Genomic DNA, 12286 nt, shown 5'->3' with positions numbered 1-12286 from the left:
TGGGTGCTCATTTCCATAATAAATCACAGCTTCTATTTCCCGGGAGACTCCGTAAACCTAGAATGAGAGCTACACATTGGCAGAGGAGGTCCCAAGATTTGTCCTGCTAAAGTCCTGTATGAACTCAAATCTAAACCATTTGAAGTAACCCTGGTAGAGTCTGTAGTATTGCCTTGGAATTTTTTTCTTTTTTTTGTATATATGGTACTAGGATTGAACCCAGGCCATTGTGCATGCTAGATAAGCTTTCTGCTACTGAGCTAGATCTGTAGCCATTAGTTTTTTTTTCTTTGCCAGTCCTGAGGCCTGGACTCAGGGCCTGGGCACTGTCCCTGAGCTTCTTTTGCTAAAGGCTAGCAGTCTCCTACTTGAGCCACAGTGCCACTTCTGGCTTTATCTGTTTATATGGTACTGAGGAATGGAACTCAGGGGCTTCATGCATGCTAAGCCAGCACTCTACCACTAAGCCACATTTCCAGCCCCCCTGTCCCACTTACTTTTTTTAGATAGGCTCTTGCTATGTTGCTCAGGCTGGCCTTACATCTGTGCTCCTTCTTTTTCTGCCTATGGAGTATTGGGAGTATAGGGAGTATAGATGATCATACCCAGTTCTCCTTGCATTCTGATTTGTTCTCTTACCTAGGCTGTGGCCAGAGGAAGCCATTGAGTATGCATGGCAGGTTAGTTGCCAGCTGGACTTGGCTGTACCACTTACTTCTTTGTATAAGTTATGGACATTCTCTGGGCTTCAGTTTCTGTATCTGTAAAATCAGAATTGACACAAACTCAGGTTGCTTTCTTAAAACTGGGCATGGTGCTATACCTATAAACATAGCTATGGAAGGAAAAAGCAAATAGAAGATTTGCAATGTGAGGCATTCCTTGGGCAAAAAGCACAAGAGTTTATAAGAAAAATAACTACAGGAAAAAAGGGATATGGTTTGATTCTAATACTAGAGTATTTGCTGCCTAACATGCAAAGACCCTGAGTTCAAAACCCTAGTAGATAATAAAAAGAAATGCTAAGGGAACAGCTATTTCTCGTCTATTTTAGAACAGGAATGTGAATTCTACTGTCTAAGATACATGTATTCCATTCCATGTAAAGTTTGTCTTAAAATCATTTTAAATTTATAACAGTGGGGACAGGTAGATAAATAGATGAAATGAGAGTGTGAAAGTGTTGGTCACATTAATGTTCACTGATAGTACATGTGAATTCACTTTCATGTTGACTTCTTTAGGTCTGACCTTTTTTTCTTTTGTTGGTCCTGAGGCTTCAACTCCAGGCCTGGGTGCTGTCCCTGAACCCTTCAGCTCAAAGCTAGCGCTCTACCACTTAAGCCACAGCACCACTTCCGGTTTTCTGGTGGTTAATTGGAGATAAGAGTCTCATGGACTTTCATGCCCACCTGGGCTGGCTTTCAACTGCAATCCTCAGATCTCAGCCTTCTGAGTTGCTAGGGTTACAGGCTTGAGCCACCGGCACATTAAAAGTTAGTTTTAAAAAATCAGTAGAATGATGTCATTCACTACTCCTTACAGATGCTCTGGTGTGGGGGATAATAGGGAATCTAAGACAATCACAGATTGTGTAAGCACAAAAGAAAACCCTGTAGTCATCATTGTTCACATATTAAAGGATTTTATAGGTCTTGCTGGAAAGCAACGCATTTGGTTAAGTATTTCCCAAACTTCTTTGGCCACACTTTTCTTTCTCCTGGGTGTAGCAGCATCAGTAATCCTAAAAACCTTCCAATGGGTGTTGGGAATTGCTCTCTGGCTACAGCCCTGCAAAGAAGATATCTATCTTCCTGCTCAGTCTCCTGACTAGCCACAGCCCACCTCATCAATAGCATCAAATACATCTCTCTTACTCAGAAGTCCTCTTCCATCTTCTGTTACTCATTTCTATCTGAGTATCCAGCCCACAGTGGTCCACAGTCCACAGTCATCCTGCCTTTTTTGAACAGATGTTGCTTGCAGAATCAAGTATGATGATCTGTTTGGAGGACTCTGGCGGGCAGGAGAATTTGATCAGCAGATTCCTAGATACCTGCTTTTCAACATAATGTGTACCCTAAGTTGTTGATTGGGTAATGTTTATATTTTTGAACATATTAGTCTAGTTTTCCTATTATCCTCATCACAGAATAACACTCCCCTCCCCACTTTGAACACAGCAAAAATGCAGAAGGGGCCCCAAGGAAAGGCTCTTGGGATTGTGACACATTGTACTGAAAGTCCAAAGTGCATATGAAAGACTAATTTTAAAATTCCAAAGTAGCCCAGATTTTACAGATAAATGATAGGGAAGATTATTTGGACAGTACTTTAATCCAGTGGCCAGATGTTTCCCATTCTTTTGCCTCAAGGGCCAGGCTATTGTGGTGTTTGCATTTTTGCCCTCCCAGGTCCTGTGGATCCAAACAAATGTATTCTGAAGATGTATTTGAACAAATACTGAGGATACCAGAAATCTTGATTATCAGTCTAGAAAGAAACCAGAGCTGAGATGGGCTGGCTTTTGTGTATTGATGTTTCTATTTTCTTTGTCAGATATTCATCGAGGGCTTTGAAGCTAAGTTTTACGTAAATCCAACCAAGTCTTGGAATTGGAAAAATGAAAAAAAAAAGACCAACATGTTTCTGACAAGATTGAAGCTTTTGGTTAGCCTGACAGGGCTTTAAATAGCCATTTTAGAGGAAGCGACAAGGCATCTAAAAAGAGTGTTTCTGGCCTCCTGTGCCCTCTCCTTCCAGGGGTCAGTAGGCCAGAGGAACTATTATCCCTTGAGTGGTTCTAATGACACAGAAGGGAATTATGAAGTCTTAGATTGGACAAAAGCAGGCGCCTGTCTTCAGTTGGGTGTAGTTCACAAATCAAGCTTTCTCCAGATTAAAAACAGTCTGGAGAATTCCTGAGACACAGGACTCTCCAGAGGGGCCTAGAGATGGAAACAGATGCATTTATTTTAAGCAGCTTGCAACCCTGGACCTAAAGACCACTTCTTTTCTTGTCAGCTCTCCAGCTCTGTATAAACTTGGGCTTTGAAGACAGGCACATTTGGGAAGAGATTTTCAGTATTTCTTGGAAAAATTTCTCTCTAAATGGGCACTTTCATTTTCTTTTAGAGGAATAGGTATTCTCAGCAATGCTGTAGTGTATATGTTTGTGTGTATGTACATGTGCATACACATGTGTTGAGGGGAGATGATAGTATAGGTGGTTAACCTGGATCAAAACCACTTTTGGCTTCCCTTAGACTGCTGACTGTCTTGCAGTGGTACTCTGATCACTGGAACTTGAGGAAGGAGATGGCAGAGTAGTCTTCATTTCTTGCCTGTAATACCCACCTTACACCTGTTCCTTTCACACTGCAAAGTAGTTGTAATTTTCCCAAGAACCAGCAGAGGGAGCTTGAAATGGAAGTCAAGGAGCTCAGAAGGGAGCAGTAGGGATTCTGATTTCCTTCCCATTTCTCTCTGTGACCCCAAATGAATAACAAATGGCCAGTCTTTAAAGTTGCAGGTGGATTTGTGCCTCTTAGCTGATTGCAGAGAGACAGGATAACCAATCTTAAGGACAAGCTGTTCTTCTGTGAGTGTCCCCTATTCCAGTCCTATCCTTCGAAAAACTGGTAGAAGAAGGCAGAAACAGCTGTCTTCATGAGGGAGACAGTGTACTTTCAGGACCAGACGGTCAGGGCCAAGGTGGTCTATTAAGATGGAGGCTCCCGGAGTCATGATGTTTTTTTTAGGATAAGCTTGAACCAAAGCCAGGCAAGAATGACCCTAGTCTTCCTAGGAAAGAATGTCATCTTAGACAACATTGATGTAGGCCAGTAATAGTGGCTTGACATGGGGAGAAGTATGCGAGAACATTTGAGAAGGCTTTCTGTATTACCACTCCTACTGTAATCTTCACCTGAGCCTCAAGAAAAGTGAAGTAACTTGCCAAGAGTCCCTTTGCTTAAAAGGATGGTTCCAAACCATGACAGTGTGGCTGATGATCTTGCCTTCCTCACCAGAGGAAGACTGAATAAGTGAGAGTTAAAAAAAAATAGGCTGAATGAAGACAGTCAAATCTAGCTGGGAGATGAGAAATGACTGCTGAGCTGGGTGCTCTGAAAGCCATCTGCTGTCAGTCAATACGCTTAAAAGGAACTGGGTGTCAGAGTGGCAGAGCCCAACACAGTAAGAAAGGGTAAGTGGCTGTCTCTAGTTCTCTTAAGTCAGCGATTCTCAAAAGAATCAAAGAGGGACACATTTATTTTTCCAGAAAGCTAATCTTCCAGACTCCAAGGGGGTCTACTACTATATGTTACAGTATTTAGAACTGATTAACCAGTCTGCTTTGGATTAGAATATATTTTATAGTTAAAAGCTAATAAGCTAAAAAAAGGTCTAAATCTAAGAATGATGTGTTTGCTTCTCTCCCAACCTTAATTCAGGTCTCACACTGCTACTATAATATCTATTGATCTGTCAGCATGTCTCATATAGGAATAATGTAAAGTAAATTTATAAACTCCAACACCTGACAAATCACTTATCCCAAAAGAAACATTCTTTATTATCTTCCCTGTCTGTTCCAGCTGGTTTTTATTTGGCTTCTTAGCATGTAATTATTTATCTAATAAATGTGATATTGTGAATTCGTTAGTTTTTAATCTGTAGCTGGGGATGAATAGATACAGCTTCAGTCCTCAAGAAGATAGAGTCTGAAGACCAGAAAGTGTGCATCATAGGATATGCCCTGACATTATCTCTGAAGTATGTAGGACTTAGATATATGTGGGAGTATATGGAATATGTGTAGTTTGTGGAAGCCAAATATATGTAGTGTTCATAGAATATATGTAGGATAGCTTGTAGTGTTAGATGTATTGCATGCTATTTAGGCAAGGGAAAAGTAGATAAGGATTCAACATGAATTCCAGGCAAGTAGCCCTCTGCAGGCCTTTCCTACATGCCCTTTATTTCTGTTGGATGTACTCCCAGTATCTTGACATCTTTCGAGCATCAAGTCTCCCTGCACAAAAAACTGTCTGCTCTTTGCTCTCCTCTTGGACCTCCTCCTGGCTCCCAGGTCCATACTTCTGTTTTGGTAGTGATACAGTTCTTGTCAATAGAAAACAGGTACTCTACTGATGCTTAGAGGTGCTTTCAGAGCGGGATCTGTTTCTTTTAATCCTCTGGCTCCTCTGAAGATGCGTAGAAAAAGAATAATATTCAGCAAGCATCATTTTTTTGTACAAAAATTTTCAGAACATCAACTTGAAGGCTGGGTATTTTTCATTCTGGGCAAATTTTGACTTTTCTTACATCTCTGTAGCTTTGCATTTCTCTTTTCCTTCCTGGTATTTCTTGATGTCTCAAGAGACCATCACTTCCCCTGTGTACTCTGGTGTCACAAGGTTCTGAACTGTGTGGCCTTTCATCTCCTCATTATCTACATGCCACTTGGCTGAATCCCCACCCTGTGGTTTGAGTCACCACTCACTTGCTGACAACTGTCAATTCATCTTGACCTTACCTTTGTCAGGACTACCTATGTCCCTGGGGGTTCCAAGAATTCATTCTTCTCACACCCCACTCTGAGCCAGATCTTCCTCCTTCAGTACTTTGTAGCCTGGTGGGTGGCACCAAGGCCGTTTCAGATGGCATGCAGAAATCTACTCAACATTTTAGAACTTGTTCTCTTTCCCATTCCTATTAGATACCAAGATCAGTCGAGTTTTCCATGAAACTCTTTCTAGCACTGCACCTTCCTCTCAATCTGCCTTCCCTATAAATTCAGAACTAACCCTTTCTACCAGATACCTGTATTTCTGCATGAAGGAGTCCCAATACCTTTCTAATATTTGAGATGGATCTTGCCTTTCTTCTATCAAATTAACTTAGGCGAGCTTAAAGGATAATATTAGAAATACTCAAATGAAATCTCAGGCACATCAAAAACCTTATTCCTACCCTAACTTCCAACAGATTACTCAATAGGAGACACTGAGGAATTCAGAGAATCCACAGACTGGTAAATGAACCGAAGTGTTCGACTCTGGTCAAAATGATAGGAGTTTGGAGTTAGGTTGTATGATTTTTTTGCCATGAGTCATTTCTGGAGCCCAAGTCGAGATTGATAAGGTTTGATCTGAACTATCTCACCATGTCTGACACCTCAGAGAAGGCGAATTCCTTGTGTTGTCATCAGGTCATTATCAGATGTTCCCTCTGGGCTCTGGATTTTTCGTGGATGAGTGTTCTTCCAAGAGGAATTTACCTTCTTTTCATTAGTAAGCTTTACAGATTTCATGAATTGGGAGCTGAGACCTTTATTCTAGAGTATTTGTGAGAGAATCAGAGCCCCAAGAGACTCTTACTTGATAGGAGGAAACATGTCTAACCTGACAAAAATTTATTACTTTCTAGCTATCTTATGTGTTAATGCTTTTGTGATTCCAACAGTGATTTCTTAGAATGTGTTTCATTTCTGTGTCCTGATACTGGGACTTGAACTCAGGGTGTGGGCACTGTCCCCGAGCTTTTGTGCTCAAGGCTAATACTCTATCTGTTCTACCACTTGAGCCACGGTTTTGCTCCAGCTTATTAGGTTTTTATTTTGGCCATTGTGGGGCTTGAACTCTGGGCTTGGGTTCTGTCCCTGAGCTTTTCAGCTACTGCTCTACCCCTTGAGCCACAGCACCACTTTTGGTTTTCTGGTAGTTCATTGGAGATGAGTGTCATGGACTTTCGTGCCCTGGCTAGCTTTGAACTGTGACCCTCAGCTATCAGCCTCCTGAGTAGCTAGGCTTACAGGCATGAGTTACTGGTACCCAGCACTCCAGCTTATTTTTGATGCTTAATTAGAGTTAAGAATCTCATGGACTTTCCTGTCCAGGATGGCTTTGAACCATAATTCTCAGATCTTAGTCTTCTGAATAGCTAGGATTACAGACGTGAACCACTGGTACCTGGCTCATTTTTGCTTTTGATCTTTGGTGAGGCTGTTATTGTCTGAGGAGTGTAAGTTGGATTTTGAGTAGAGTTCAATGGACTGTCAGTCCAGTGCTCACTAGACAATGGTCACAATGTCTTCTTTGGAAAACAACTCGTTTTTGTAACACTGTAGTTTCTTGTTCATTCACTGTATGCCAAGAAAGTGTTTTCCTTTCTGTCTTTATCCCTTTGATTTCTTTATTACTTTCAATACCAGGAAGATAATTGTAGCAGATAGTGGCTAAGATTTTCTTACTGTTCTAGCAGTCCCCCTCCCTCCCCCCCCCCCCCCCCCGCACTAACCAGAAAACTCTTACTCTCTTGTATTAGTATTTTAGTACCTTGGACAGTGTCCTCATCCACCATCCATCACTTAAGTTTCTGTATTCAAATTCTTAGCTGAGTTTCAATCATGCAAGATGAACAAGTCCTTGAGATCTTCTGTGCAATACAACAATACTTGTAGTTAACCAACCATGTCCAAAGCACTTAAAATCTTAGGAAAATGGTATGTGTTCTCTGAGTTCTTAAAAGTATCCTTGCTGTGTTTTAGGCTGCCATTGCAGCCCGGAGGATCAAGACAGAAAATATACCACTTGTAGAAGTGAATTCTACCTGTTCACTTGACAGCAGTAGGTTCTGTTGGACTGTTTACAAAGCAAGAACCAGGCTTCACCCATGGCAGACATAGACTAGGACTTTAAAATATAGGCATTACCCAAAACAACTCTAAGATTCCACCTCACTCCGGTTAGAATGGCCAGGATCAGGAAAACGAATAATAACAGATGCTGGAGGGGATGTGGCCAGGAGGGATCACTACTACACTGTTGGTGGGAGTGCAAACTCGTTCAACCACTATGGAAAGCAGTATGGCAGTGCCTCAAAAGGCTAAACATAGAATTCCCCTATGACCCAGCAATTCCACTACTTGGCATTTACCCAACCATCCAGAATCTAGGACATACTAAATCCACTAGCACAACAATGTTCATTGCAGCATTATTCACCGTAGCAAAGATATGGAACCAACCTAGATGTCCCTCAGTTGATGAGTGGATCAACAAGTTGTGGTATTTGTACACAATGGAATTCTATGCTGCTGTCAGAAAAAACGACATCACCCCATTTGTTAGGAAATGGAAAGACTTAGAAAAAATCATATTAAGTGAAGTAAGTCAGACTCAAAGGAACTTAGGCTCAATGGTTTCCCTCATTTGTCATAATCAGTAGAAACCTTGGGCTCTAATAGCAGAGATCTGCAATAGAGCAAAACCTTGATACATAAGGCCATATAGTATGAAGCTAATTGAAAGGACCTCCAGGATATTGAAACAAAAGCCATATAACGAATGACTGTTGTCCTTAATGTACTATGTTATCTCTCATCTCCTTTGCTGTCCCTTGGGTATCTCATATTGTTACAGTATCTCACTTTATCTGATATATTGAATTTATTTGTATTTGGTTATTTGAAATTTGATAGGGAAGGGGGGAAAACCAAGATGGGGGGGGTGGTAGGTGGGGGGGAGGGTAATGGGTACCAAGACATGTGAAAGGGTATCAATGTATGTGAATTAATGCACCTTCTATCTGGCAAATATCATGTAACCCTTTTATTAATTACAATAAAAAATATAAAAAAATATAGGCATTACCTTACAGTACTGAGAGAAGTAATGTTTGCTATTCATGGTCAGAAAGACTACCAGGTTAACTGCTCTTATATTCATATGGTTTGTTCTACCTTCAAAGCATTCTTACCAGGTGTATATACTGAATTCTTAATGTTCTGAGCTGAACTCTGATGCCATTTCCTCTGGGAACTCATAACTGACAGTGAACTGTTCATGCCCATGGGATCACATTTTGTATACTTTTGGTAATGTTTCTTAGAAAAAGGCAGTAGAGGAAGTGGTACTGTGGCTCAAGGGGTAGGGTGGTAGCCTTGAGCTGAAGCACTCAGGGCCAGAACCAAAGCCCCAGAGTTCAAGTACCATGACTGACAAAAAAAAAAAAAGGAAGGGAGAGAGAGAGAGAGGGAGAGAGACAGTAGAAGCTGGGCTTCAGTGGCTCATACATGTAATCCTGGCTACTCCAGAGGCTGGGATCTGAGGACTGCAGTTTGAAGCCAGCCTGGGCCGGAAAGTCCTTCACACTTTGATCTCTGATTACCTACCAAAAAGCTGGAAGTAGAGATGTGGTTCAAGTAGTAGAGCGCTAACCTTGTGCAAAAAAGCTCAGGACAATACTCAGAATCTGAGTTTAAGACCCAGGACTAGCACAATAAAGAAAAAAAGAGGCAGTGGAGTCGCAACCCAGATTCTGAAACTTAACTCCACAACTTACCTTTAAGAGAGCTAAATCATTTTCTTCTTTATCTATGACATGAGATTTTTGATGATAATGACACACAAAGTTACTGTCAAATAACACATAGAGCAAATGCTCTGGGACTGCTGTTATCATGGTGAGTATAGTTTGGCCATGGTTAGAATTGCTTATTTGAACCCTATTATACCGAGCATATAATCTGTTTTTGTAGTTATATAATCAGCCCTAGACTTCCCATAATAGGTGCTCAATAGCCAGAACACACAGCTGTTTATTGAATTGAGATAAATCAAGACATATAGGAAAAGCAGTATTGAATAAGTCAACCAGTCAATAAAAAAATTTAAGTGCTGACCAAGAAACTAACGTGTGTGAAGATTTACAGGTCTTTGTGTAGTATCAGACATAGCGCTGTTTGTTATGTAGTACTGGTATTTACTGTAATTATAATTAATAAATTCCTTTACCAAATTCAACAATTTAGTAGCATAGAGGAGGTACTTAAATTGTTTAATAAATGTCTAGTTAATTTAATTTTTCCTCCCGTGTTTATACAACAAGAATCAATTTACAAGAAAATTGAATTCACTCAAACTCTTTCAGGAGTTGGTCCCATAACGACGGTAGTGATCACTTACCAGACTGTGTAGATGGTGTGTCATTCACTCAGCAGCCCAGATGTACTCTTCCAAAAAGTGTGTGTGGCACAGGGTGATGTTTATGGTACTGATCTCATTTGTTGTCATGAATGTTATTACTGCTTTTCTGACCCTCATTTTCTAGTAAAGAAAGTTGGGCAATGAATCCAAGAACAAACAAAAAATCTGGGTCCATGTACGTATTTTTGAATCTACTGCTAACTCATTGAGTCTTTCTTCTGCCTCTATTAAAACCTCTATCTTGGTAGCAGTTGTTGGGGGGATAATCCCTCTGAATTATTTTAATGTTTTCTTCAGAATCAATTATATGTTGCATTTTACTGCAGTAATGAAGGATTGACGTGTGTAATTTTCCCTCGAAATCATAACCTTGCACCTGTGGAGAAAGCAGAAGGGCTTCAGTAGATATTATCCAGAGGCCACTTTGGGGGCATTGTCTCAAGAACCCCTGGAATAGGGGTGTCCCAAATATACTCATCCACAAAAGGTCCCTATATGAGGTATTCAGTCTATGGGCAGGTATCCTAGCTCAACGCCACCTGTTAAGCAGAAATGTAGGTGTGTGAGAGATAGTACACTTCAGACCTTGAGATTGATATATGGGATTTCTAAACCTGACTTGGGGTTTACTTTTCTCCATACCTAGAAATCCTACACCAAGGATACAATTCTTTAATGGACTTTTCAATCTCAGGTTAGGTTTGGAGCCTTCTGCTAGGTTCACAAATACAACATTCAAAAAAAAAATCTGATGTACATTTGTGAACAAGTTCTGAGGTAGAGCCAAAAGTGGTTGAGATTCTGGGTAGCCGGTTTATGAAGCTGCAAATAACCCGCTTACTTGAGGGGTCAGCCATGGTGTTTTATAGGGGTTTAGAATACCTCGTAAAAGCTTTTTATTCAGCATGCTTAATTTTAAATAGGTTCTTAAATTGTAGGGCATCTAAATGCCAGTGTTCTTTGAATATTTATATGCTTTCTTCGAGGAGAAAAGTATCAGAAATGGCTTGAGACAGAAGGAATAATCAGGCTACTGACCTCAGTACTTCAAGGAGCAAAGGGTTGGGAATGGTAGGAGAAAGGCAAATGGTAAGTAGGGCTGAGAGGGAGCTGTGGCAACTATGAATTTTGCAGCCCATAATTGAGACTGTGGTATCAGTATGATTTTAAAAACAACAAGGTGGCCTATAAATGATGGATCATTCCACTATATGTAGCAGGATACCTATTGTTACAGAAGGGCTAGGATATAGGATATATCCAGGGGCTACTATGTGTTAGGTTGCCTCCAGGACTTAATCTTCACTGCTATCAAGATAGAAGTTTTAATAGAGGCAGAAGAGAGACTCAGTGAGTTAGCAGTAGACTCAGAGATACCTACTTGGACCCAGATTTTTGATTTCTGTTTGTCCTTGTGGATTCATTGCCCAACTTTCTTTACTATAAAATGAGGGTCAGAAGAACAATCATAATATTCATGACACTAAATGAGCTCAGTACCATAAAGATCACCCTGTGCCAGTTATAAAGTGTTTTTTGATTAACTGTTGTCATTGTTTTATTTATTCGACTCAACAAACACAGAATACTTACCATATGTCAGGGAATCTTTTAAGCACTTTGCAAGACTTAACTCATTAGATCATCAGAATAACTCCAAAAGGTGAGATTATTATCATCTTACAATTGGAGGATAAAGAGTCAGAGAGTCACCACCTTCCCCTCCTTCTCTCTGTACAAATGGCAGATTTTGCCCAGAGAATCATGTGTGCAAATTACAGGAAGAGAAATGGGAATGCACTTCCTGGGACCAGATGTGTCCAGTCTGTGGTATTTTCAGAGCCTACTGGCTTCATTCTTCCAGGAGCCAGAAACCCTCACCCCTTTTCTCGGTATAGATCAGAAGGATGAGAAAGAACATCACCAGATATTTGTTTTTGTTGCACATTGATAACAGTGACCAGCATGTCTTTTCCTTTCCATTACAGATGATGACTCTAATAGAAGAGAATCCAGGAATTTTGCTTTGAGGTGTGGAATGACTGTGCAAAAGCTCAAGGAGACAGAGCTTCATTCAGGTAAACCCTTTGTGAGAAAGCCAGGAATCTCTAGCCTAGACTCTTAAGAAACAGTAACTTGGTAGAAGCTGGTATTAATGTGTGATGGTGTGTTTACAGTGGTTAAGGTATGTGTAACTTGGAAGGATGAACAATCCTAGCCACATGTCACTCAGTCACAATTGCCAAGAGGGTGGGATACATGGTCCAGCTCTGTGCCCATGTGACCAGAAGCCA

This window comes from Megascapheus bottae, chromosome 32 (assembly GCF_031878675.1).
Source record: "Megascapheus bottae isolate mThoBot1 chromosome 32, mThoBot2.hap1, whole genome shotgun sequence".
In the NCBI taxonomy this organism is placed as follows: Eukaryota; Metazoa; Chordata; class Mammalia; order Rodentia; family Geomyidae; genus Megascapheus; species Megascapheus bottae.
Note: the sequence above shows the minus strand (reverse complement) of the source record.